We start from the raw sequence: 27,358 nt of genomic DNA on the forward strand, positions 1-27,358 counted from the left end.
AGGGCTTGGAGGTGGGCCCCCCCCCACTAGTCAGTGAGGAGCCTCCAGATTTGTAGGACAGTGTTATCTTCAGTGTTATCTTCAGCTGGTGCGTCTGCGTAATGTGTTCCCGCAGCCACAGGCCATCTCCACCTGGGAGAAGCAGTCAGGTTACCCCCGCAGTCGGTGAGTCTGGGTTCCTGGAGCCACAGGCCTCAGGCACGGACGGTGTAATGAAAACAGCATACCTGGGACTGCCTGGTGGGCAGGCACCGTGGCCGTGATGTGGGCTGGATTCCATCTGTGGCCTGGGGACGTGCACAGCTCCTGCCCACACCCTGTGCCACTGCTCACTCCCTCTCGGACCAGGGCCCTGTGCGTGTGCCCAGGTGATTTCCCACTTAGGAACCAGGCACGCCCACCCAGTCTGGCCCCCAAAGGACTCTCATTTCTTGCTCCTGACTCTGAGCTTTTGGACTGGATGCCACCCTAAGATGTCTTAGCGTCCCAGCACTAACAAGCATCACCCGTGACGGACCCTGCGTTCTCTTGTCAGCTGGGTCCTGCACAATTTCAGGTCTTACGACCGTATGTGGTCTGTGTGTGTTTCGTACAGCACAGGCTTTTCTGGCTGTAGGCAGTTTACAGAGTTGCTGGTTTTAGTGGACATGTGGCTCAGAGCCTGGCAGGAAGCAGCCATGATGTTCGCTGCTCCATGAAGCAATTGTGGAGCCCCTGTTTTGTGCCCGGCATCTCGCCAGAGCAGAGCCGAAGGAAGACGTGAAAAAGAACGCACATTCCCAGCCACCAGCAGCTGTCGCTACCCAGGAACCCTGGAGGGCACAGCACGGTTTACCCCCAAATAGTGGTTACCGTGGGAACGAGAAAGCTGGAAGACAGGTTGCCGCTGAGAGACAGATGTCAGGGGACCCATGCTGCCAGTTTCTTCCTCACCGAAGAGGAGGACCTTCGTGTTCTGAGAGGTATTCAGGGGACAATTTGAAATGCAACAAAAGCTAGGGCTGGTGGGGTCAGGGAGGCGGCTGGGACCGGAGGCCAGCCAGCCCAGCGCACTGTTTGTTCTGGCCTGGCCAGGCCGTATTTCATAGCACGCAGACCTCAGCCAAACGTCTGCTGCGGAAACGCACACGCTGGCCAAGTCGGCCTGGGGCTGAGGAAGACTTTTAGGGCCAGCTGATGACGCTGGGGGCTGAGGCATGGAGGACCAGGCCGGACTCGGGAGGAGAGACCCCAGGGAGGCCCGCTCTCCGTGGCCAGGATCTCGGGCGTGGCGGGAGGAGGGTTTAAGGTCACTTGTGAGGTCAGACTCCAAGGAGTGGGCTGTAGTAGGGGAAGAAGGCCCTGGTTCCCCGGACCTGGAGGGAAGAGCTGGAAGCCGACTTACCTCAAAGATGTTTCCCCATGGAGACCATGCCCTGTCCTTACTCTGGAGGGATATGGAGGCCCAGGCCCCATCTTAAGAAGTGGGGTTTTCTCATTACAGCCCCTCCCAGCTGGTTTCTGGAGACCTTCAACCAGGGTTCCTGGCCAGTGCTACCATATCACCAGTTACAGCACTTAGCTCTGAGTTAGTTCACATGTGAACCCATTGGGACCTACAAGCTGGACCTGGTCACCTGAGGTGGGGGTGTGGTGCAGAGCCCGAGGGGTGTGAAGGATGGTAGGGTTCAGACAGGTGCACCACAGCCAGAAGGGGGGGGGGTCCGTGGGGCCCCAGGCGGTTGCCCTGGATGTGCCCACGGTCAGCCCAGGGAGCAGACGGAGGAGATTAGGTTGAAATGTCAGGTTAGCACCAGGCTGCCAAGGGCCTTGAATGCCAGACAAGAAGGAGGCACCCTACCCTGTGGGCAGGGCCCATGGTGCTTGGAGGACAGCTCCAGGAGGGACGTTGGCTTGTCCACACGGACCACATAGGGTCCGAGGATGTGGGCCACCTAGTCACGGCTTTTAAAGTGTTTGTTTCTTTATTGAATTAAAATTAAAGTACAATCAACTGCATATACCTAGAGTGTGTAATTTGATTGTTTTTGGACATGTGCATGCGCTCAGGAAACCGTCACCACAAGATAACGAGCACTTCCAACCCCTCAAGGGCTGCCCATCCCATCTCTGCCCAACCCCGGAACCAGTCATCTGCCCCTGGTCACTGTAACCATTCACATGATGTGAATTTTCTACGATTGGGCTTGTACAGACTCATTTCTGAGACGCATCCATGCGATCGCACACGCTTACTTTCTTCTTGTTGCCGAATATGCTCCCTTGTATGGCTCACGATGGTGTGCACGTGTGTTCGCCAAGTGGGGGGCTGTTGTGGTGGCATCCATCATAAGTGTGGCCTTGGGCACACATCTTGCTGCTGACTCTGTTTGTTTCTTTCGGGTAAACTTCTATCAGTGGGGTGGTTGGACTGCATAGTCGTGTACGTTCACATGATTTGCAGCTTTTTTTCCCTCAGTGATGTCCTTTGAAGAGCAAAAGTTTTTAACTTCTGTGAAGGCAAATTTATCCATTTAAATATTTGTTTCATGCTTTCTGTGTTCTGAGGAATCTTTGCAAATGAATTGACGTAGACGATGCTCTCTGTTCAATTATGTGTGTGCGTGTATCACGTGAGACAGCCCTGGCTTTGCCCCATAAAGACACTGAGCACGTCCAACACTCCACACTGCCTTCTCCAAGTATCCTAAAATGTGAATTGTTTCCACAAGGCAACCCAGCAATGCACTCCTGGGAAGTTATCTTAGAGAAATGAAAATCTATATCCGCATGAAACTATACACGAATGGTCACAGCAGCTTTATTCGTGTTAACAAAATTCTGCAAACACCCCAGATGTCCTGCAGTAGCTACACAAACTGTTGCCACCCTCAGAAGGGAACACCACTCGGTAATAAACAGGAATTAGATACTGATAGACACACAAGGGCATCGTGCTGGCTAAAAGGTTCGACCTCAAAGGTTGTACGTTATTCCGTTTACATAGTGTTCCTGAAATGACAAGTTACAGAGATGGAGAAGAAACCAGGGGTTTGGGAAGAGGCAGCATGCAGGAGCCCTTTGTGTGACCAGACAATTTTGTGTCTTGAATGTGGTTGTGGTTTCAGGAATCTATACATCACAGAATCACTGCACAGCGACATACCCGAATAACTGTCCATCTAAGGTCACCCAAACGCTGTAGGCTAGTTAATTGTGTTGTGACAACATCGAGTTATTGGTTTTGACAATTTACTGCCATTATGCAAGTTTCCACCGTTCAGGGGTATGTGGAGTCGTTCTGTACTGTTTTGCAACTTCTTGTGAAGTTATAATTAGTTCAAAATTCCAAGTTAAAAATACAGATACTTAGAAATGAATTTAACAAGAGATATTATGGTGAAATTTAAAAACATTGCTGAGAGAAATTAAGAAAGACCTACATAAATGAAGAAATACGGTATTCATGCCAGGGAAAACTCAATATTGTTATAATTGTTAAAATGCCAATCTCCCCAGATTAATCTCTGGAATCAACACAGTCCCTATCAGAAACCTTGCAGGTTTTTTTTTTTTAAGGAGAAATTGACAAGCTAATTCTAAGGTTTATACAGAAATGCAAAGCATTTAAAGTAACCCAAGCAAACATAAAAAAAGAACAAAGTCAGAGAATTCATATAACTTGATCTCAAAGCTTATTAATAAGGCAACCATAATCCAGACTCTGTTGCCATCACTGCAGGAGGCAAAGGGTCAGCAGCACAGGACACAGCACACAGACCCCAGAAATGGACCCACTCAGATATAGTCAGTTGGGTTTTGACAAAGGTGCCGAGGCAATTCAGGGGGAAAGAACACTCTTTTAACAAATGATGCCGTGTCACTTAGACATGCACACACAATGAAACAAAACAAAAAAATCCCCCAAACTCTTGCCTCACACCACACAGAAAAATAATTAACTTCAAAGAGATCCTAAGTCTAAATGTGAGAACTATAACGATAAAACTTAGAGCGGAAATATAAGACAAAATCGTAGTTACCTTTAGTTTGGGAAAGATTTCCGAAATATAGCGCAAAAGTTCAAACTATGTGATCACCATCGATTAATTAAATTTCATCAATCTGAAAGTACTCACGTTCAGAAGGCACTAGAGAAAATGAAAAGGCAAGCAATAGAGCAGGAGAAAATATTTGCAAGACATACATCCGACACAGAAGTTTTATCTAGAATTTATAAATAATTCTTACAACTCGATAAGAAGACAATTCAATTTAAGGACATGCAGAATATTTGAATGGATGCTTCATCAAGGCAGATATGTGGATGGCCAAGAACCGCACAAGAAGATGGGTACCATTCAGTCACCGGAAAATGCAAGTTGCCACCATAATGAGAACCCCACGCACCAACCAGAGCAGCTAAAATTAGGCTCGCCGGCCAGCCAAGACTTGGCAAGCAGGTAGGGTACCTGGAAGTCAGAGACTGCTGGCAGGACTGTGGAATAATAAAACCACTTTGGAAAATACTTGGGTAGTTTCTTAAAAAGTTAAACTTAGGATCATATGATCCAGACATTCCTGGTACATGAATGTTCATAACTGCTTCACTTTTAACAGTGCAAATCCAGAAGCAACCCAAATGTGCACCAGCAGGTGAGCAGATACACAAATTAAGACATGGTCACACGGCAGAACACTACTCGGCACTAAAAAGGGATGAATCGTTGGGTTCATCTGAAAATAATCACGCAGCTTAAACCAGGTCAGGCAATAGAAGTGTGCGTAATGTATCATTCCGAGTATAAAAAATTCCACAACGTGCAAATTCTTCTGTGGTGACAGAAACGATGGAGACGCCTGGGCAGGGAGGGGGCGGACAGAAGCATTGGGGGTGGAGGGCCTGCCTTGACCACCCATTCACCTCCTACCTACTCCCTCCCAGGGCATCTGGGCATCTGGGCATCTGGGCATCAGCTGTTTCTGGCCCCTTGCCAGCCCTCAAGGCCCCCGCTGGGCATCACCTCCCTGGGATCACACCAGGTGGGGCCCAGGCCACAATCCTTTCCTCCGTGGCCCTGGGCCACAGCTCAGGAGCCCTCATCCCGGTCTGTGGCTCTGGTGTCAGGGTCCCCAGGTGACGAGAAACTTATGGAGGAGAAAGATTTGGTCCTCCAGCGGCCAGGGTTCGGGCGGCCCTGGGACCCCAACCCCAGGAGAACACGGAACCCCCTAGTCCTCAGGCACCAAGGGGGCCCAGCAGAGCGCCTCCAGGAAGAGACAGGTGTGTGTGTGGCGTGACCGTCACGTCCAGCACGCCCAGAGTGGTCCCTGTGAGCACAAGGATGTGACCAGCCTTTGGGAAGAGATTGTGTCGTCTGGTGACTGAAAGAAAACAGTTCGTCAATAAATGTTGGCTGTTGTTCCTTCCCCGTGACGGGGGAAAGCCGAGACACGGCCCAAGATCACCCCGCTTTCTGCAGCTGCGCACCTGGCTCCGAAGGGCTGAACCACGGGGGAGGGGTTGGTTGCCTACACCGCCTGCTGCACCCAGGTCCTTGGTGAGCTGCCCCGTAGAGGAGGGAGATGTGGAGGGGAGGAGGGGCTTGGCCCAGTGAATGGGGTGATGGTAGCAGGGGGCAGGCGGGCTGGGCAGGAGAAGGGGTGGGATTGCCCTAGCAGCTTACAGGTGTTTAATCTCCCAGGCCCCTCTGATGGCACGTTGTTGTTACTCCCACTTTACAGACGAGGAAACTGAGGCTCAGAGAGCTTAGGTAACTAGCCACGGTTAAGTGCCTGGTAAATAAATGGAAGGACCATCTGGAGCAGCGGTTCTCAAAGCAGAGTCCCTGAACTGGCGACATGTCTTGGGACGGTGTCGCCAATGCAAGTTCTCAGGCCCTTCCCAGAGCTCCTGAATCGGATGGTCCAGGATTCGGAACCCCTGTAAAGTGCGGGAGCCCTGACTCGGAGGAGAGAGCCCCATGTGGCACAACGTGCCCGGGGTCCACCTTGCTGGCGGTTGGGAAAATGGGAGAAACCACTGAGCTCTGGGCCTTGGCTTCTTCCCTGCCTGGTTTGATGGCCAGTGTATCCATCGGCCTGTGATGTCACTCCTGGTAAAACGTCACTTAACCTGATGGCCCGGGACACGTGTGGTGAGGTTCTTCCCAGTAAGGCCAGCTTTCTGGGGGGCTTTCTGGAGGCTCCTGAGGAAGCAGGCAGCTGCCTGCCTTGCTGGGTGGGGAACGCACACATGAACGTGACAGAAAACCACCAGAAATCCCCCTCTGGGATCGGGATCTCCTTTGGCTGGATGTTTCACCACGTACCTCCATTTTGCTGATGCTGCCACCAGCCTGGCTCTGGGTGGTCCCTCTGGGAGAAGGAACCTTGGCTCCCCTTTGGAGGGACACAAGCCAGATCCGTGAGGGGAAGACACACAGCTGTCAGCAGCGCCTGTCCTCCTACAGCACATGTGCCCTCCCAGGCTACAGTGCAACTTGATGGAGCCTGCCAATTCTGGCTAGTGTGTCCGGGGCTTAGCTTCCTCTGACCTTGGCCTAGGTACGGCCCTGGACTTCTCCCTAACCAAATGCTGGCTTTCTCTTTGGCATCCGGCCATTTCCTGTCTTGGACAGAGCAGCGGGGCATGGTGACCCAGGGAACGTGGCACTCAGTGTCAGCATCAGAGGCCACTCTGGCTCTCGCGGGGCGCCGTCCCATCTCGGGAAGGCGAGCTCACTCATGCTTTCTGTTGCAAGGATGCACTAACACGCTGACCGCGCCCTGGGGCAGCTGGGCGCCCCGTCCCCTCCACCAAAGAGGAACAGGGGCTGAGAGGCATCCTGGGGCCTGCGTGGTCTCAGTGCAGCTGCGGAGAGCAGGGCCCCCTGAGGCTGGTTTCATTCTTCTGTTTCTGCTTCCTTCTTTGTCTCCGGGACTCACAGAATCCGCTCTCAGGCCGCTGTCCGTGAGGAGGGGAATCAGAGCCTCTCTGCCGCCCCCCCCCCACCCCCAGCACATGCATGTCCTCTCTGGTCACTCCACCCCCACAAACTTTCTTCCCTGGCTCAGCCCCCTCCACGAGCCATAAAGACAAAAACCCTAGCCTCACAGGTCAGGAATGTGACCACCTTCTCCAAGGGCAAATTCTCCGTGTCCGCTGTGCGGAGGCCGGGGAACAGCACTGGGTGCACTCCTGGCTGCAAAGACGTGACAAGTTGTTACCACTGAAGAGTAAACAAAAGTTCCGCCTTAACTGCTCTGGGCCACAATGAGAGCTAACGTTTCAAAAATCTGGAGGAACATGGACGTTTTTCTTCCAAGAGCCTCGCTGTTTTTGTGGGTCACTGCACAGTGTCAGGGAACGGGCCTCAGGTAAATGTGGCTGTGCCAGGCCACCATCTCATGAGCCATGTGCACATACTTCCCAGAGACTCACAGAGGACTGTCCGGGGATGTGGGATGTGGGAGGACGGGCCAGGGACGTGGGAGGACTGGCTGGGGACATGGGAGGTGGGAGGACTGTCTGGGGATGGGGGATATGGGAGGAGTGTCCGGGGACGTGGGAGGACTTGCTGGGATGTGGGAGGTGGGAGGACTGTCCGGGGACGGGGGACATGGGAGGACTGGCCAGGGATGTGGGAGGACTGGCCAGGGACGTGGGATGTGGGAGGACTGGCCAGGGACAGGGGATGTGGGAGGACTGGCCGGGGACGTGGGAGGACTGTCTGGGGATGTGGGAGGACTGGCCAGGGATGTGGGAGGACTGGCAGGAACGGTGGCGGAGCGGCAGCTGGCCCTGACACAATGGCCCACTCAGCATTGCCTGTGTGTGTGACGCTGCTCTCGGCCTCGGGAACTGTCAGCCTCCGCAGCCCCAGGCCCAGATATGCCAACTGAGTCATCACTGCCCATTACTTTGGTCCCACTGGCCCGCAGTGGGGTGGGGGCCCATCCCGCCACAGAAGGTGGCCTCTCACAAACAAGCATCCCGAGGCCTTGCATGGGCAGACGGCGGAGGAGAGGGAAAATGGAGAGACTGCCCAGGACTCGTCGGTCGGGGCTTGAGAGCCAGCCAGAGCAGGGTGGAGTGGGCTGGGGCCCGCGGTGCGCCATAGCCTGCGCTGGAGCACCGTCCCCTCGAGGACACAGCCATTCTGCCACGCCAGGCAGCCAGCAGCCGACCCCAATGTAGCAGTGCCCACCCTGTCAGCCCTTGCAGGACTTTCACTGGCCAGAACCCTCCAAGCCTCCAGCCTCGCCAGCAGGCAACCCGAAGCTGCATCCTGGGCTCTGGTCAGGGACGTGATGTCCTCCTTGGAAAATAAGGCCCACGGGCGTGATGTTCTCCTCCACAGGTAATGGGTGGTGTTTTGTCAGACAGGACTCTGCAAGCCTCTCGTGGCCCTAACCTTGGCCCCAAGGTTGCAGATGCAGAGAAGGCACAGGTACAGGTGGCCAGGCGCTGCTCAGGGTTCCTGTGACCAATTCAGAAGGAGGGAGTCTTCAACAAACCTCAGCCTCTAGGGCCAACTAGGTCCCCAGAGGCCCTGACACGAAAGCAGGGCAAGAACAGGAACCCTCGTGGGGAAACGGCTGCGAGCAGTTTGCTTTGGAAGCCGAAACGGTCTCAGGAACTTACCGTTGCAAGCGTAAAGACAGGTTCACTCATAAATATAACTCTTTCCAGTTTACATATGTATATATTTTTAATGTTCATTTATTTTTGAAAGAGAGCGAGTGGGGAGGGGCAGAGAGAGAGGAGGACAGAGGATCTGAAGCGGGCTCTGTGCTGACAGCACAGAGCCAAAGTGGGGCTCGAACCCACAAACCATGACACATGACCTGAGCTGAAGTCTGACGCCTGACTGAGCCACCCAGGCACCCCCTTCTGTATATTTTATTGATGTACAATTCACATAACAGCTATGTGAAGTGCACAACTCAGTGGCATTGATGCATTCACTGTCTCGTGCAAGCATCCATTGTCTCTAGGTGTAAAACGTTTTCAAAACACTTACCCCAGAAAAACACCTTGTAACCATGAAGTAATCACTCCTCATTCTCCCGTCCCCCCCACCCAGCCCCTGGCAAACCACCAATCTGCATTCTGTCTTTGTGGATTTTCTGCTTCTGGATATTTCATATAAAAGGAAGCGTATAATATGCAAACTTATGTCTGGCTTCCCTCACTGAATGTAATGTTTTCAAGGTTCACCCAAGTTGTATCAGGGGGAAGTGCTTCATTCCTTCTTATAGATGAATAATATTTTATTGGTTGAACCAACAGGTTATTCACTTGTTGATGGACATTCAAGTTTCCACCTTTTGGCTACTATGAATAGTCCTTCTGTGAACATCCGTGTACAAGTTTCTGTGTAGACGTTATGTGGATATTTTGTTTCTCTTGGATAGATACCTAGGAGCTGACTTGCTAGGTCATATGATAATTCTATCACTTATTTGAGGAGCCACCAGACTTTTCCACAGCAGTGGCTCTATTTTGCATTCCGACGAGGAGCGTCTGAGGGCTCTGGTTTCTGCTCACGTCTACTTTCTCCACCAAAAACAATTATAGCCACCCTCAGGGGCGTGATGTAGCTCAGCTGTGGTTTTGACTTGTATCCTTAATGACTAATGATGTTCTATTTCTTTTTATGTGCTTGTTTCCATGTATATATCTTCTTTGGGGAAACGTCTAGCCAAGTCCTAGGCCCATTTTAGGAACTGAATTGTTTGTCTTCATGCTTGTGGGTTATCAGAGCTCTTTACACACACGTTGTCTATTGTCTCCTCTGTTGCCCATGCTTTGGTGTCAAGCCTAAGAATCCACTGACAAATTTGAGGTTGTGAACATTTACTTCTGCTTCTTTCTAAAACTTTTGTAAGTTCTGGTTCTTATTTAAGTCATTGATCCATTTTGAGTTAATTTTTTAATATAGAGTGAGCTGGGGATCCAAATTCACTCTTTCATCTGTGATTACCCCGCTGTCCCAGCACCATTGATTGAAGACAATATTTACCCCATTTGAATGGTCTTGGCACCCTCATTGTAAATCGGCTGGTTCTAGGTGTTTGGGATTATTTCTGGGCTATCAGTTTCATTCCATTGGTCTATAGGTCTAGTACCACACTGCACTGTTTTAATTACTATAGCTTTGTAATCAGTTTTGATCCTGGAAAGTGTGAATTCTCTAACTGTGTTCTTTTTCACTACTGTTTTGGGTATTCGAGGTCCCTTACTATTCCATATGAATTTGAACATTGGCTTTTCCATTTCCACCAAAATGGGCATTGAAATTTTCGTAATGTGTGTGTGTGTGTGAGAGAGAGAGAGACAGAGAGAGACAGACAGAGAGAGAGAGAGAGAGAGAGAGAGAGAGAGAGGTTGTATTGAGTCTGTAAATCACTTTGGGAAGTATTCCATCTTTACAATATTTTCTTCCAATTCATTAACATGGATATCTTGTTTCATTCGTTCAGCAGTGTATTATAGCTTTCAGCATACATATCTCTTGACTCCTTGGTTAAATTTATTCCTTGGTATTTTATTCTTTTGGGTGCTACTACAAGTGGTATTGTTTTCTTAATTTTCATTTTGGGTTATTCATTTATGGTATATAGAAACACAAGTCATTTTTTTTTCAGTTGACCCTAAAATTGTGCTGAATCTGTTTATTAGCTCTAGTAGCTTTTTGTGGATTATTTGGGGCTTTCTATATATGGAATAATGTCATCTGAAAATTGCTTTTTCCTTTCCAATTTTGATATGCTTATTTCTTTTTCTTGCTTTATTGTCATGGCTAGCACTTCCAGTACAGTGTTAAATAGCAGTGGTGGGAGTAGGTATCCTTGCCTTGTTCCTGATCTTTGGGGGAAAGCTTCCAGTCTTTCACCATGAGTATGTTAGTGGTGGGTTTTTTGGAGAATACCCTTTATCATGCCTTCCATTTTTTTTTTTTTTAATTTTTTTTAACGTTTATTTATTTTTGAGACAGAGAGAGACAGAGCATGAACGGGGGAGGGGCAGAGAGAGAGGGAGACACAGAATCGGAAACAGGCTCCAGGCTCTGAGCCATCAGCCCAGAGCCTGACGCGGGGCTCGAACTCACAGACCGCGAGATCGTGACCTGGCTGAAGTCGGACGCTTAACCGACTGCGCCACCCAGGCGCCCCATGCCTTCCATTTTTAACCTGAGTATTGCTTTTTTTTTTCTTTAAATCATGAAAGAGTGTTGCATTTTGTCAAATGCCTTTTCTGTGTGGAGATGACTATGGGTTTTTTTCCTTATTCTACTAATATGGTGTATTACATTGGTTTCCATATGTTGAACCAACCTTATGTTCCTGATAAATTCCACTTGGTGATGGAGTTTAATCCTTTTTATGTATGGTTGCATTTGGTTTGCCAGTATTTTGTTGAGGGTTTTTACCTCTATACTCATAGGAATATTGGACTATAGTTTTTTTGTGGTATCTTTGTCTGGCCTTGTTTTCAGAGTGCTGGTGGCCTCATGAAATGTGTTAAGAAGTGTCCCCTCTTCCAGTTTTTGGAAGAGTTTGAGAAGCATGGTGTTAAGTCCTCTTTGATGGGTAGATACAGCATGAAGATGTCTTCTGGAAAGAATATCTGTCTATATGAAATCACTCGATAAAGCCTGGAGATGTGAGATCTGTCAATTGAGAAGCAGGTGAACTTGTCAGGTAAACAGGATTGCCATGGAAGGGTGCTGGAGAAGAGAGCAGGACCAGGGGCAGAGCCTAAGCGTATCCCAGCCAGGGTGCGGGAGGAGGAGACTTCAGGGAGATAAGAGAAGGCTAAGCACAGTGGGGCTACCCATGAACTAGGGGATGAAACATTTCAGACTGGACAAGGGGACCACTGATCCAGTAGGGAACAGCATCAGGCTGAGAAAAGCCCCCAGGTTGAGGATGACAGGTCCATGCTAACGTCTGAGGACAGTGTCAGTGCTGGTGCTGGGGGGGCCTGCACGTGAGATGTGACTGGAGGCCTCCCTGCTAGCTACAAAGGGAGAGGAAAGCAGGTGGAGGACAGAAGCTTCGCCAAGGCCCTCTACTGCCCCCGTTTGCCCTGTGATTAGTCAAGGGGCAGTGCACTCGATCTCTCTGAGGGCAAATGGAAAAGAAAACCCTAGAAGCATTTTCCAATGACCGCAGGCTGCCCAGTGATAGCAGCTCAACCTGCAGCATGGCTGTATGCCATGGACTCTGGGCATCTGAGGTGCACTGATGGGAGGAGAGGGGGTTGGTCAGACAGCGAGTGGCCTCTGTCTACAGAAGTGCACCTGGCACGGGACGGGTGTAGGCTGGTAGGTTCCCCACTGGCCTCAGGCCCTTCCCACCATCCCCTAGCTCCCCAGCTCTCCCTGCATCAGAGTGGGGTTGATGGGCAGCACCAGTGCCGTTGGTGAGTTCTTTAGTGACCCCCCCCCTCCACAGGCGGGGGGGGGGCAGGCAGGCAGCCACACATCTCTGAGTCCTGGCCCCAATATCTACCCAGTATGAATGGCAATGCGCTCTCGGGTCTACTTAGAGTCAGTGGGTTTATAACAACGATAACGATGCAGGACGGAACCGTGTTAACAAAGGACCCAGTGTCCACAGGAATCAGGTGACTTAATCCGCCAGGAGATTAGTCCTTTCTTGACAGGAAGGAGTGGATGCAGTGTGGCCAGGAGAGAGTGCATCTGATAACCTTATCCTGGAGAACTTGGCCACTGATCTTGAGAGTATGTTCTGAACTTGACTGGAGAACGTAGGCTGAAGTTACATACTCACGTTGTGAAGAGCCCATTTGAAGACTTCTGCCGTCAGATTTGCTGGACCGCCTGTCTGAACAAGAAGGCCAGGTGGTGACACATGGCCTACCAGCCAGTGTGGCCACATCTGCACAGGGCCTGGGGTACAGGGCTCAGAGCGAGCCCTGCAAGTGCAGGGTCCATATCCATTCTTGTCTCTGTCTGTCCCTGGTCTGGAGCTGTGCTGGCTCACGGCAGACTCAGAACCTTCATTAGGAGTCAACAAGAGAAACACAAGCCCCGCTGCTGAGAGCTTGGTGCTGGGGACTGAGCTGTGTTCCCCGAGTCCACATGCTGGAGCCCTTGCCCACAGTGTGATGCTGTTGGGTGTGGGGCCTTTGTGACAGCATTAGATGAGGCCATGGGCATAGGGCATCCAGTGCCACCAGTGTCCTTACAGGAAGGGCAGAGACTGGAGCTCGTTCTCCCGTGAGGACACACTCTTCCCCTGGCAGGGAATAAATCTGCCGGCACCTTTGGTGTGAAATGTTGGGATCTTGGAGCAAACAGTCAAGAAAGAATTCTTTTTTTTTTTTTTTTATTTTTTTTTTTTAAACGTTTATTATTTTTGGGACAGAGAGAGACAGAGCATGAACGGGGGAGGGGCAGAGAGAGGGAGACACAGAATCGGAAACAGGCTCCAGGCTCCGAGCCATCAGCCCAGAGCCCGACGCGGGGCTTGAGCTCACGGACCGCGAGATCGTGACCTGGCTGAAGTCGGACGCTTAACCGACTGCGCCACCCAGGCACCCCAAGAAAGAATTCTTGAGACGTCTTTGGTGCCAAAAATGTGGTTTTATTAGAACACAAGGACAGGATCCGTGGGCAGGAAGAGCTGCACTGGGGCTGTAAGGAGTGACTGATTATATACTTTTAAGTTGGGATTGGTTAGGGATAGAGTAAGTCTCTACGGAATTTGGAAGCAAGGTTTCCGGGACCTTGAGGATCCAGCTGCCATGAGGAGAAGGTCATTTACTGCCGTCTAGTAAAACCTCAGTCATGAGACCCTGCAGGTGCGTAGCAGGGGCCACATGCTTGGAGGATGATTGCCGACATATATTTGGGGGGTAGAGATCAAGGAGGTTTCCAAAGGGATTTTTAGATGTTAGAGAAGATTCATGGGATCCTGGGGGGTTGGGACAATGTCAAGCTAAGGTTGCCTTTAACCCTCAGCAAAGTGTCATCATTGAGGCAGCTGAGCTCCCGAGGGAAGGTCACTGCCCGTCCCAAAGACTTGTCAATGGGCTGTAAGTTATAAGGGGGTTTAATTTTTTCCTGTATTTCTTTTGCCTTTGTCCCCCACATGACCTTGATTTCAGACTTCCAGTTTCTAGGACGCTGAAAATAAACCCCTGCTGTTTAAGGCCCAGAGTGTGATGTTTTGTTACTGGAGCTGAGTCAGTACTTGTGGGGTCGTTCGTCCTTGCTCTCAGAGAATGGTGGCCATTCCTGGCCAGAGGCCCTGGGGCACAGCCACCTGTCACACATGTCCCACAGGCTCTCAGCCACACTGCACATGCAGCTGTCCACAATGTCCACAGGGAAGAGAAAAGAAACAGTTGGAAAATGGTTCCATTCCACAAAAGGTAGATTTGGGTCATCGTAAGAGGAAGCCATTTGTTAAAAAAAAAAAAAAAAAAAAAAAGGAAAAAAGAAAAAAGAAAAACGAAAGAAAACACTATTTTGACTGTGAATCAAAGACTACATTTCAAAGAATTTCTTTCAAGTCACTTGCTGGTGATAGTAATGACCTTGGGCTTGCTTTCTCAGCCAGAGAGTGTATAGATCAAAAAAGAACCCTGCTTTTCCATCAGGCAGACTGGGTTCAATTCCTAGCTCTTGAAGGATTGCTTTCAACTTTGAAATTGATTCCAAAAAAATTATGGGTCAAATGTGAAGATAGAAAAAAGGTGTTTTTTTTGACACGCACACACACACACTTGTTAAAGAAAATTACTGGAGGATGTGTTCCAGAAAAAATGAAGAAGTAAATAAAGAGGAATATTGGGATATGAAAATAGTGGATCCAGCTCAGGAGAACCGTGGAGGGAAGTGCAAAGCTGAGAGCTGAGGCCTGGGTCTGTCCAGGAGCCCATGAGCAAACTGCCGTGTGAGGGTTTGGAGCAAAGATTCACTCGCCCAAATGGGGGCTAACTAAGCGAGAAGCACAGGTGCCCCAAACACCCCAGCCAAAGGAGATCATCACTCATAACCAAGGAAATGCAGGAGTGCCTCCCTTTTCTCTCCACGTGTACATGTGGGCTCAGGCCCACGAGGCCACAGTGAAGGTTGACTCAGATGATGGCAGAAAGCGAAACCCGGGAATGCAGTTTGACAAAATGTACAGAGGTTGCAAAATAGAAAACAATTCAAAATATTCAGCAATGAGGCAACTCAGTGAATCAAGGCATACCTATTTAATGGTTTATTGTCATTGGTAAGTGGTAATATATAAATTTGTAAAGATACAAATAAACATTTCTTACCTGAGAAAAAAAAAACAGAACACTAAGCAGTGTATGAGCAATATTGAAAGTGTGTAACTGTGCGTATACACACGGTTAAATGCATACATAAGGCTGGTACAGGAGATGGACACGGAGGAGGGCACTTGTTGGGATGGGCACTGGGTGTTGCGTGTTAGCGATGAACCACAGGAATCTTCCCCCAAAACCAAGAGCACACTGTGCATACTCTATGTTAGGCAATTTGACAATAAATCATATTTTTTAAAAAAGCTAGTGCCTTTTGTGTCTCTAATATTTTCCCAGTAAAATGAAATTGTCCTGTTCACTGAGCTGTAAATGTTAAAGCTGGCCTATCAAGGAGTCAGTAACTCCATTCTTTACAAGAGGAAATGTGACCGCAGTGAATTAGCGGGAGTAAAAATTCAAAGTTGTAATTCAACTCCTGCCCAACTCACCAAGCACAGAAAATTACAACCATCTCCAGATGCCCTGTTTTTTATTCAGTTTAAGCAGAAACACTTCAGCCACTTCTCCCACCCCGACACCAGCCTCTGGCAGCCCCAGCCTGTTGTCTGTGTCTATGAGCTTCGGTTTTACATATAGATGTGTTTACATTCTACACACATTGCACGTGAGACAGGGCACGCAGTGTCTGTCTGTCTGTCTGACTGACTTCACTGAGGATAATGCCTTGACGTCCATCTGTCCATCTGCATTGTCACAAACGGCAAGATGTCATTCTTTCCAAAGACAAGGTCTCAGCCTCTAGAGTTTTATGCCTCCATTCACCCGACTGTCACCTCCCTCAGCAAAGACTGCTTTTAGCTAAGCCAGCCTCTGGGGAGGGAGCGGGCAAGAATGAGAGGGGCAGCAGTGAGGCAGGGCCCTGCTTGTCCCGTGTGTGGGGGCTCTAGCCACTGGTGTCCCTTCTCCTGCCCATCCTATGTGGTGGGGTCGCAAGGGATGGGCAGGGAGGGACGACGGTGGACAGTTAGGTGAATTGGGGCAAACAGGGGGGGTGTTGTGCCTTCCTCGGTCTCCCTGGAGCCCTGTGCCTACATGTCCCCGCATCTCCCTTGTAGCAGGGATAGCCCTACACCTTCCTGTGGTCTAGTAGCCAGGTAGTAAATAACTAGGTTAAATCCGACATCCGCCCAAGTGGATTTTCTGCTTTAAGCCCTCTTGCTGGGCTCTACCTGGAGGCTAGCTGGTGGCCGGGCCCTGAACGGTGGCAGGCACATAAATGTGGCCACACAGGGACCTTAACACTGCTGGCCTTAGCGGCAGGCTGTCCAAGCAGGACTGCAGAAGAAGGGTTGGTGGGCTTCTCAGAGGAGGTGAGGGAAAGGGGCACACATTGCATTTAGGAAATGATGCGTGTTTTTACCAAGCAGTAAAAACTAAAGACGAAACCTCTCACGGCTGCATTTTATTTATTTTTGAGTTTATTTATTCATTTTGAGAGAGACAGAGCATGAGCAGGGGAGGGGCAGAGAGAGAGAGAGAGAGAATCCCAGGCAGGCTCCATACTCAGACTCACCAACTGCGAGATCATGACCTGAGCTGAGATCAAGAGTCGGACGCTTAACTGGCTGAGCCGCCCAGAAGCCCCTCGTGCCTGCATTTTAAAGTTTAATTGGATGTAGCCTTTGCCTAAGCCGCCTCGCTAGGCAGCTTTCTCTTCTCCAGCTTGGGGTGAGGCAGCGATGCAGGGCAGGCTCTGGAGAATTGAGGGTTTCGATGAGGAAGGAACACAGGGCCTGGGGCTCTGCTAGGAGAGTTTCACAATGAACAAAAACAGCCCTCCATCCGAGCATATGACTATTTACTTGGAGCTTGGGGGGAGGGCGGCGGGCAGTAGAAAGAATTGAGGCATATTGCAACACACTGTATTTAAAATGGATTTTCCTGGCAGGAGAACAGTCATGCCTGCTTTTTGGCACCGGGATCGCCTTAATCCCGAGTCTTGGATGTCCGCGTTCGCTGGGTCTGCGGCTTCTGTCTGGGCACCCACCCGCCTCTCTGGGCTGCTGGTCCCAGGGACACGAGGCTGTAGGGCTCCAGCAGGGCCCCGGGAACCAATTAAAGATCCCCAAACCCCCGCCTAAGGCCTCACTGTGTCCCGCAGGAGAGCCCTCAGTGGGCCAGCTCCCCGGCCGGAGTGTAAAACGTAGGCGAGGGTGTGATTCGCTGGAGGTGCCCTAAGATAGCACATGTTTTTAAATGCTCAGCCTCAACAGCGACAGAAAGATTTGGGTTGATCTTTGGAATTTATCGAGCATTTGCCAGGTGCCAGGAACTAAATAAGCACTTTCCACAAGTTCTCTCTGTTAGGCCCGTCCACAACCCTGCTGAGCTGTCACTGCAAGGACCAGGAAGTTGTCCCACCCTCCAGCCCACCGAGATGCTGTTAATTAGAGATAAGGGCCCGAGAGCCTCTCACTGGGACCCACCTCTTAAAGCCCTGCCCAGCCGCTTTGGGGTGGGGCTGGAGGAGGAATCAGGTGTGGGCAACCCCAGGCCGGGATGCGGGGAGCGGTGTGCACGCTGACCAAGGTGGTATCTGGGGCCGTGACTCTTGGGCTCTTAGGTGACCCCCAGGAGAGGCCAGGGGATCAGCCTGGGCACAGGCATGGACGTGAGGACACTCGGATGCTGGCTCCTTGACACAGCACACTGCCAGACCAGCGACCACCGGCAGGAGCCTTCGGGTACCCAGGGGCCTGTCCACACTGCACGGCTGCACTCCTCTCCAGGATGACCCCCACAGCACTTCCACGAGGCAGGACTGCTCCCGTGGGCTCCTTCTCCCCTCGGCGCTCCCCGCCGCCCGGCCCTCTGCCCTTCCACCCGAGCAAGGCAGTCATGGTGTCGGAGAGGGGTAGGGTTCGAGGTGGGCTCCCCGGGGCAGCCCTGGACTGAGTGAGGCCAGAGCGGGAGGTCAGTGTCGCGACACACAGCTTCCTTGGGTCAGAGGCCTGTGGCCACACTTCCTCCCACACATTGTGAGGCCTTGGACGGGGCTCCGGAGACTGTGCGGTGGCCTTGGAGCCTGGCAGCCTGAGCTGGGTTGCGCTCCGTAACCAGCAAAGCCCTGGGGTCAACTGGGGCTCTGTCCCCACCGGCTCTATTCTGAGCCTCAGACTGAAGGGGCCTGCAACTACAGGAAATGGGGACCCCGGGCGGAGAGGAAGGGCATGGGAGGGGGACATGGCGTCCACAACTCATGCAGCCAAACCAACCTTGAGTGCCGCGGCATGGTGAGGCGGTGAGCCCTTTGAAGGACAGACCAGCCGGCCTCCTGGGTGTGCAGCCCTGTGGGTAACTGTCCCGGGATGGTGGGGCTGAGCTCACCTCTCAGAGTCGGAGGTTGTTGGGGACCCTGAGGCCATGTTTACTGGAGAGCCACCTGGATGCTGGCCCAGCGTCTCCTCTCCCGCAGCGTCACCGTCACCGTCACTGCGGACTCCGGGCCTCCTGAGCCTATGGCTGGACCCCAGACGTGTTATCACTGTGGCTTAGGACCCTCTGCCTCCACAGAGCCTGCTGTCTGCTCGGATTTCTGCAAAGAGCCCTCACCCAGCCCTGTCCAGGCCTCAGGTCAGTGCAGGTCATTAAATTCGGGAGTGACTTCCAAGGTGGGTTCTGCTGAGAAGGTTGGTGGCAGCAGCAGTGGGTGCAGGCACGTCCTCCTTGGGAATGTTCTCCTCCCTGGCAGGTGTGACCCCCACCCAGCGGTAGAGTTGGCTCTCCTCCAGGTGACAGGACACAGCCCAGCCACATGGCAGCCCTGGGCGAGGGGACAGTGTCCCTCCTGCCTCTGGGCTCCATGGTGCCTGCTTTTCTTCCCTTTTTCTTCCCCACTTCCCCAAATCTTTGATGTGCCGAGAGTCCTTCACTTACAGTGTGAGATTTGTTTCTCTCGTGGGGAGGAGAGACATTCTACCAACCCCCAGATCCATGGTGTGTCTGGAAACAGCAAAATTCAGTTTTCTCTCTTTTCGTCAAGTGGAGGACAGTAGCCATTTTTATTACCCCTCTCAGAAATGACAGGTTCCTCAGGCCATTGTGTAAACATTAAGTGCTAGTTGAAACAGTTTTCAACTACTGGATCCAGAAGGAAGAGAAAAGCAGAGACAGGATGTAATTCACCAGCTCAGTTGTCCCTCTGCTGGAACTGTCCTCAAATCCTCCACTGGGTAATTGAATCCTGCTGTAAGTCTAGGCTTCGCTTACCAGAGACTTCTGAGTATTACCCAAACTTTTGTAAGCTCTACTGTGAAGTTTCCAGATTTTACAAGCACTTTCTCTGTACGGTAAATAAGATGTTGAAAGAGTTGGCATTCTCCGAAGGCCTGTTGTTTTTGTAGCCTCTCCAGCAACTTCACACCCGTGAGGACGGCTTCACGTCAGTGTGCACAACAAAATGTATTGTGAACCCCCCAGTGGTGGCTGCCCACCCCATAGCAACCTGCTCATGGGCCCCTATGTTCTTTCTCCTCCTTGCTGTTTGTTTCCTAGGAAACTTCTCTACAGTTTGGAACCTCAGCTGCACAGAAGAAAGTCACAGAAACACGGCAGGATTATCTAACTTGTTTGTCAAGGACATGTTGGTCTTGGGAAAGATAAAGTCAGCAAGGGACTTCAAGAGTTGTTACTCTGAGCCAGCAGCCCTGGCTGCTCTGATGCCAGGAAAGAGCTTCTTGATTCAAAGTGTGATTAGGGGCATGCTTGATGCCTTTCAAGCTAGAAATGTTCTGAATTGTGCTCTCAAGGCAGCAGAGACCGTGAGCAAGGAGGAAAACAAGCAGCTCTTTAAATGCAAACATAGTAAGTAACTGGTACGACCAGCCAGGAAGTAAATGCCCTGAACGGTGTGTCTGGATAAGACGCAGCAGGTCGTGCCAGGGCTGTGGGGCACCAGAACAGCAAGCCCGTGCTGGTCGACCCTGGTGGTACGCCAACCTGCTCACCCTCCCGCCTGGGCCGCCCGACTCCCTCAGCACTCACTCTGTGTTCTTATCCACCACAGGAAAGAACATTCTTTCCATCTTAAGGATTTGTTTGAACCAAGCATGGGTTCTCCTTCCATTAAACACAATTAGCACATAAATGCCGTGTGCAGACATGGTGAAAGGGATTAAGAAAATATGCTATGTTTACTGTGTGGATCCAAGAGCAGACACCTTTAACCCTTTGATATGCCAAGAGTCCAAATGCTTGGCAGGAAAAGAAGGATAAATCATGTTGCTCACAAGCTAGCGGGTAAACATCAGCCAGAAGGCCTTTCTCCTGGCACGGCGTGGCCGTCCTGCCGAGGCAGGTGCCGTGTGCGGGTCCCGCACCTGAGGGTCTTCAGGGTGTTCAACTGGTCAGTGCTGAGCACAGAGGCTGCAAGTCTGGGCCCGGAGTTAGACTGGCTCATACTAAGACGTCACCTGCGGTGAGGCACCTGACATCACCATGCCTACGGATGGATTTCCTTATCCACAGAGAAGGAAAGAACTTCCCAGGGCACTTGAGCAGAGTAATGGGGACTGTGTCAGCCGCACATAAAGTTGTAACCAGTGCTGCTGCGTGTGTTATGACCATTACACGAAGATCCATAAACTGGTCCTGTGAGATATTTAAAAGCAGACAGAAGGACACCTGGGTGGCTCATTTGGTTGAGCCTCCGACTTCGGCTCAGGTCAGGATCTCATGTTCATGGGTTTGAGCCCCACATCGGGCTCTGTGCTGACAGCTCGGAGCCTGGAGCCTGCTTCGGATTCTCTGTCTCCCTCTCTCTCTCTCTGCCCCTCCCCTACTCATGCCCTGTCTCTCAAAAAATGAAATAAAACTTTTTAAAAAAAATTTTTAAAGAACAGACAATTAGCCTAACAACAACCTGTAACGCTGGCCCAGGTGGCTTGTCTACATTTTGGGAAGTGGCCCAATGGGAAGCAGGTGGGGCAGCTGGATGGGCTCCTTAGGGCAGCACAATATGCTTGAGGTCCGTGTGGGAAGCTGCAGCCACTAATGGTAACCAAAGACCAGAAAAGAGAAGAGGCCTTCTGAGCATTCTTCAGGTTTGCATTTCTTCAGTTCTGTCTGAACACCCACTTGATTCTAGAGCTGAAGGTGGCCTGCCCAGACTCCATCCTGCCTGACTCAGCCAGACTCTAGTCCTGTCCTTCAGGCATCTAACAACACAACCCCAGTTCCTGTGACCTGTTCCAGCTACACAAGCTGAGCTCCAGGCTGTGCCCAGACAGGTGACACTCAGCAGGCCATGTGGCCAGCCAGGCAGGTGGCTCTCCTGACAAGAGGAACTGAAATAAAAACCTTAATGGATTGGCTCAACAGAAAAAAGGAGGGGAGAGAGGAAAGAATCAGTGAACTAAAAGATAAAAACAATAAAAACTAATCTGAGCAACAGAGAGACAACAATCTTAAAAAAAAAAAAAATTGGAGACCTGTGGGACTCTCACAAAAGATCTAACATTCACAACATCAGAGTCCTGGAAGAAGAGGAGAAGACAGATAGGATGGGGCTGAAAAAATTACAAGTAAATAAAAACGTAATGGATTAAAACTCCGCAAATTTGCAAAAACGTAAACCTACAAAATTAAGAAGCTGAAAAAAATCCCCAAACAGAACAAACCCTAAGAAATCCACACAAAAAACCTAGCATTTTTCAAACTTCTGAAAACTGGAGACAAAATGAAACAATGTTTTACCCAAAGGGGAAAAACAGTTTGAATTACAGCAGATCTCTCATCAGAAAGCATAGAGGACAGAAGAAAGTCCTCTTTTTTTTAAGCACTGAAAGAACTGTCAACCTAGAGTCCTGTATCCAGCAAAAATAACCTTCACGATTGAAGGGAAAAAAATCAAGCCGTTTTCATCTGAAGGAAAACCAAGAAAATTTGTCACCAGCATGCTTACCCTAAAAGGATGTTTAATTTCCCTAGACCAAAAGGAAATGATCAAAGGAGGAACCTTGAACGTCAAGGAGAAAGAAAGAACATGACAAGCAAAAATATGTGTAAATACAATAAGCCTTCTCCTCTTGTGTTTTCCAAATTGTGTTTGACAAGTGAAGCAAAAATTATACCACTGTCTGATGCAGAGGAAATAATACAATTACATCGTAGACAGAAGAAGGTAAAAAGACAAGATGGAGGTAAGGTTTCTAGACTTCACCTGAACTGGTAAAATGGTAATATTAATAGACTGTGAGTTAATTATGTATAAAGTAATGGTAATATTAATGGTAATGGTAATGGTAATATTAATAGACGGTAAGTTAATTATGTATAAAGTAGTGTCTGGAGGAACTACTGAAAAAGCCATACCAAGAAATATGCTCAAAAACATTACAGATGAATCAAAGTATTTTAAAAATTGTTCAAGTAATCCACAGGCAGGAAAAAGAAAGCAGAAGCAAAAAGCAAACAGAAAACAAACAAACATGTCAGATGAGTCCTAACGTATCACTAATTACAGTAAATGTAAATGGCCTAAGGCATGGAATACACTGGAAGATTGGCAGAATGGATTAAGAACCATGACCTAACCATGTGCCATCCAACAAGAATATCACTTCAAATATAACAATGTTGGCAGGTTGAAAGATGAAAGTGGAATAAGATGTATCACGCAAACATTATCCAAAGGAAAGAAGTGATTATATTGTATCAGATAAAATATACTTCAAAACAAAGAAAACTGGCAGAGAGAGAGAGAGAGAGAGAGAGAAAGAGCAGGACATTATATAATAACAATAAGGTAAATCCACCCAAAAGACATAGGAATCCTAAATGTGTGTGCACCAAACAACAGAACTACAAAATAAGTGAAGCAAAAACTGATGGAACTAAAGGAGAAAAGGCAAAATCCATAATTCCAGTTGGAGACTTTACATGCCTCTCTCAGCAATTGATGAAACAACTAGACAGAAAATCACAAGGACACCAAACTCAACAATGTCATCAACAAACAGAATCTAATCAACATTTACCAAACATCCGGACAACACCAAATACACTTTCTTTCCAAGTGCCCTTGAGACATATATCAAGGTAAGCCACATCCAGGGTCATAAAACAAATCCCAACAGGGGCACCTGGGTAGCTCAGTCAGTTAAGCATCTGACTTTTGATTTCAGCTCAGGTCATGATCTCACAGTTTGTGGGATCGAGCCCTGCATCAGACTCTGTGCTGACAGCGCAGAGCCTGCTGGGGATTGTGTTTCTCCCTGCCTCTTCCTTTCACCTGCTCATGCTTGTGATCTCTCGGTCTCTCTCTCAAAAGCAAATGAATAAACTTAAAAGAAACTATATTTCTTTAAAAGAAAATAAATAAAACAAATCCCAACAAATTTTTAAAAATTGAGATTACACAGATTGTGTTCTCTGACCAAATGGAATCATTAAAGAAATCAATAACAGAAAAATAACAGGAAAACCTCCAAACACTTGTAAACTAAACATTGAACTTCTAGATAATCCCTGGGTCACAAAGTCTCAAGAGAAAATTTAAAAATACATCAAATTAAATGAAAATGAAAATACAGCAGGTAAGAAATTTTTTTCATGTTATTTGTCTATTTATTTTTAGAGAGAGGGTGTGTGCATGAGCAGGGGAGGGGCAGAGAGAGTGGGAGAGAGAGAATCCCAAGCAGGCTCTGCACTGTCAGCGCAGAGCCAGATACGGGGCTCAATCCCACGAACTGTGAGATCATGACTTAAGCCGAAATCAAGATTCAGACACTTAACTGACTGAGCCACCCAGGCGACCCCCAGCATGTCAAAAATTGAGTAATACAGTTAAAACAGTGTTGAGAGAAAAATCAGTAGTAAATACATACACTAGCAGAGAGGAAGTGTCTCAAATCAATAATCTAAGCTCCTACCACAAGGAATCAGACAGGGAAGAGCAGAATAAACCCAAAACAAGCAGAAGGAAAGAAATGATAAAGGTAAGAACAAAAATTAATGAAATTAAAAATAGAAAAACAAGAGAAAAGCAAAGAAACAGAGCTAGTTCTTTGAAAGATCAATAAAGTAGACAAATCTCTAGCAAGACAGACAAAGTAAGAAAAGAGAGAAGATGCAAATTAGCAAGATCAAAACTGAACAGGGGCTATCATCAAGGACCCTGCAGACACCAAAAGAATACAAACAATTCTACATAAATATGGCCACTTGGATGGCTTAGACCAATTCATTAAAAACACAAATGACCACAACTCACCCAATACGAAATTAGATAATTTGAATAGTTTTATAACTATTAAGGAAATTGAATTTGTACTTTAAAAACTGCCCCAAAATAAATCTCCAGACTCAGATGGTTTCACTGGAGAATTGTACCAAATGTTTAAAGAATTAATACCAGGTTTGCAGTCTCTTCTGGAAAATAGAAGAGGAGGAAACACTTGCCAGCTCATTTTGTGAAGCTTGTACTCACCCTGTACCAACACCAGGCAAAGACAATATATAAAAAAAAACAAAACACTACAGACCAGTATTTCTCATGAATATAGATGCAAAAATACTTGACAAAACATTACTACATAGAATTCAGCAATATATAAAAATAATTATATGCCATGAACAAATGGGGTTTATTCCAGGGATGGAATACTGGTTCAATATTTGAAAATCAGACCCTTAATCCATCATATTAGTGGACCAAAGAAGAAAAATCACATGGTCATATCGAGTAGATAAAAACATTTGAAATGAACACCTATTGATGCTTGATCAGACAACTGCCAGAGGTAATACATGAATTTGGCAGTGTTACAGGGTTCAAGCATGAAATAAAAAACTAATTGTAGCTTAACTTCTCAGTAGAAATGCACCCACATCTGTATGGTCAGTTCACTTCCAATAAAGGTGCCAAGATAATGAAGAAAGGAATGTCTTTTAAACAAATGGTGCTCAGACAACTAGATATTCATATGGAGGGAAAAAACCAACATTGACCTTCAATTCACACTACACACAAAAATTTACTCAAATGGATTATAGCCCTAAATGTAAAATTAAAAACTATAGGACTTGTAGGAGCAAAATCTTTGCAGCCTTGGAGCAGGCAAATGTTTCTTACGACACAAAAGGCATGACCCATAAGAGAAAAATTTAATGAATTACAGTTTATAAGAATTTAAAGCTTTTGTTTTTGGGAAGACGCTGTAAAGGAAACAAAAAAGAAGTAAATCAAAAAAGGAAAATTCTTTGTTTCTTGTTTCACCTATGCTGAAAATGCATTGATATAATTTGGCAAATTTACCTAATAAAAATATTGATAAACAGAAATAGAAGGAAACGTCCTTAACATGTTTTTGCCTTTTTAAGTTGGTGGGAACCTCTCTTGAATATGTTCTACATGCCAGCTTTTATTTTCCTTCCCTGGCTGTACATCTAAAGTCATAAATCCTCCCGATGAAGACAAGCCTGCCTCCACCTGGAAGCTCCCCAGATGTTTTTGCTAAACACATTTCAACATCTCTGAGATAAGCAAGGGGGAGGGGGGAGGGGGAGGAGGTAACTCTTACTGTGTTATTTAGACTCTGAGATAAGCAATGGGGAAGGGGGGGCAGGGGGAGGAGGAGGTTAACTCTTACTGCGTTACTGGGCTGACTCTCCAGAGCAGATCCTTCTGCAGGAGGATGGGGAGGGAGGGCGGACATCCTCAGGCAGGGGGCACCATCAGAGAGGCGCCTCGCACCAGTGGAACCAGACAGGGGTCCTGGATCCTGAGCCCCTCTGATCTGGAGACCACCCTGTGCCTCTGCCAAGCAAGATCATTGTAAGGTACTTAAAATTGAACATCTGAACCACGTAACATTGAAAGACTCCTTACCTTTCCCTTAATAGTGTTCCTAGATCGCGCCAGTCATGGAAACAGCTTCCCGGGGCGCCTGGACAGCTCAGTCCATTAAGCATCCGACTTTGGCTCCGGTCACAATCTCATGGTTCATGAGTTCGAGCCCCACATCAGGCTCTGTGCTGACAGCGCAGAGTCTGTGTCTCCCTCTCTCTCTGCCCCTCCCCTGCTCACACTCTGTCGCTCCCTCAAAAATAAGTAAACATTCAAAAAAGAAAGAAAGAAAGAAAGAAAGAGCTTCCCCAATCTGGGGGGAGGAGGCAGCCATGAAGAACTCCCGATGAGAACCAGGAAATAGCAGCAGGTACCTGCGACCTTGGCGGTGAAGCTCTAAGCTCTCCCAGCATCATCAGGGCCACGGCAAGAAGGCCCTCCGTCTCTCCTGTTACTCAGAGTTCCAGAATATCTACCCAATGTAGTAAGACCAGATGCAGAAATGAGAGATACAACATCCAAAAGCAAAAAGAAAAGAAAGGATCACTGTCTGCACTTGACATGTCTGAAAATGCATATACATGCATATATGATCCATTTGAAACACATTATCTCATTTCACTGTCACACCATTTCAATGAGGTAGGTCTTAACCATGCACATTTTACAGAAACGAAACCTAAGGCCTATAGAAGATAATGTCTGGTGTTGGAAAAACTGAATATCATGCAGAAGAATGAACGTGGACCCCTGTCTTATACCACTCACAAAAATTAATCCTAAATGGATTAAAGACTTAAATGTAAAAGTTGAAACTGTAAAATTGCTACAAGAAAACATAGGGAAAAACCCCTTGACATTGGTCTTGGCAGTGATCTTTTGGAAATGACACCAAAAGCATAAGCAACAGAAGCAAAAATAAACAAGTGGGACCACATCAAACTAAAAGGCTTCTGCTCAGCAAAGGAAACCCATCAACAAAATGGAAAGGCAGCCTATGAAATGGGAGAAAATATTTGTCAACCATATATCTGTTAAGGGATTAATATCCAAAATACATAAGGAACTCCTACATCTCAATAGCAAAACAAATAATCTAATTAAAAATGGGCAAGGGACCTAAGTAGACACTTTTCCAGAGAAGACATCCAGATGGCCAACAGGTGCATGAAAAAATGCTCAACACCACCACTCACCAGGGAAATGCAAATCAAAACCATAAGGAGATGGGCGCCTAGTGGCACAGTCAGTTGTGTCCTACTTTTGATCTTGGC

This window comes from Puma concolor, chromosome A1 (genome assembly GCF_028749965.1).
Source record: "Puma concolor isolate L17-30 chromosome A1, mPumCon1.1.hap2, whole genome shotgun sequence".
NCBI classification, from domain to species: domain Eukaryota; kingdom Metazoa; phylum Chordata; class Mammalia; order Carnivora; family Felidae; genus Puma; species Puma concolor.